This window comes from Rhinatrema bivittatum, unplaced genomic scaffold, assembly GCF_901001135.1.
Source record: "Rhinatrema bivittatum unplaced genomic scaffold, aRhiBiv1.1, whole genome shotgun sequence".
Taxonomy (NCBI): Eukaryota; Metazoa; Chordata; class Amphibia; order Gymnophiona; family Rhinatrematidae; genus Rhinatrema; species Rhinatrema bivittatum.
This window is the reverse complement of record NW_021820434.1, coordinates 23,916-25,504: the sequence shown is the minus strand read 5'-3', so window position 1 is coordinate 25,504 and position 1,589 is coordinate 23,916.

Here is a 1,589-nt window from a genome sequence, read left to right as displayed (position 1 = left end):
GGTCATTGGTTGAATATTGCCCCAGGTGATAAAAATCTAATGGGTGTGATAACAACCAACAAGGTCTGAACTTCACAATCTGGGTAAACAAATAGGTGTGGAGGTAGTTTGCTTATTACAGCGATTACTACCCTAAACCAATTAAGACTGATACATCACTTTGAAAGCATATACAGCATTGCTCTCTGCTTCAACGGTAGGGGGAAATGAGGAAAACAGGATTTACATTCAGACAACATCCAACAAGGCATCGATCTGTGCAGTCTGGGTAAACAAGCTTCGGGGTAACTTGCTTGATGTGGTGGTTACCACCCTTAACCATTAAGCCTTATGATTCACCTTTGATGCAACTCCAACATTACTCTCTGCATCAATGGCAGGGGGTGGCAGAAATTTGAATCAAACAGTTACCAACAAGGGCCCTGAACTTGGTGGTTGATGAAACAGATAAGTAAGGGGGAAATAAGTGTGGAATGAAACAAATAAGTATGGGAAAATGTGTGGAAGCTTGCTGGGCAGACTAGATGGGCCGATTGGCCTTTTTCTGCTGTCATTTCTATGTATGTTTCTATATGATTACTGTATATGAATCTCTGTTTTTTTCACATTAGCGCTGGTAAGCATGAGATGACACCTTTCAGAGAATATGAATACACTGCAAATAAGAATGAAAAATAAAATAGAATAATTGATTCAACAGAGGAAAGGTAAAATGCTACAGGAAATCTGAAGTGCTTAACAAGACGTTGTGTGAATTTTAAAATGCTGCTTTTTTTTTTTATTAATTCTTCTTTTCTTATCTATACAGTAGATTACATGCTATAAATATCACTGTAAGCAATACTGGTACTACAAAGGGTAGTCATTTTAACAAATCATGCCTGACAGTTGTGCAAAATGACAGTACCCTAAGTGTTGTTTGAATCCATATAGTAGCGTGGATAGTCTCTTGGAATGATGCTACATCTTTGAAAGATGAAAGGTAGATATTTAATCAAGGACTCGTATCCATTGCTGAGTATGGCCGTACAAGATCTGACTGAATAAGCATGACACAGAAGGAGTAAAGCTGTGAACGAAAGGAAAAATAGGTTTCAATTGGAACATGAGGAATGTGCATGTCGCACTGGATATTGTGATAGTAATTTCCAAAGGGACTTCTGTGGGTAAAACAGAAGGAATGTTCTTTTACAAAATTGGCCTCCTGCTATGAGGGTAAACCTATGTGCGTGCATATGTCATGATTTTGTATGCATTTATCAAGGCTGAGTAGAAGTATTCCTGGGAGGGGTTTGAAATTATGTGCAGACTTTTGGATTTTAAAAAGTCTGCATCTAAATTTTCAGAGGAAATATGTGCACAGTTTTGGGTTTTTTTTAGCAGATGTGCAGGTAGATTTTGTGGGATGAGTTTTTAAGTGGACTTAGGTGTGTGTGTAAGCCTGCTTTGAAAACTGGTGTAATTTATGCACATTTTTGTCGACTTTCTTATGCAGGCTTTATTTATTTATTTCAAATTTCTTGCTAACCGTATTCCTCAATTTGCAATCAGAACTGTCAAAAGTGGTACAGACAAAAGCATGCATAATT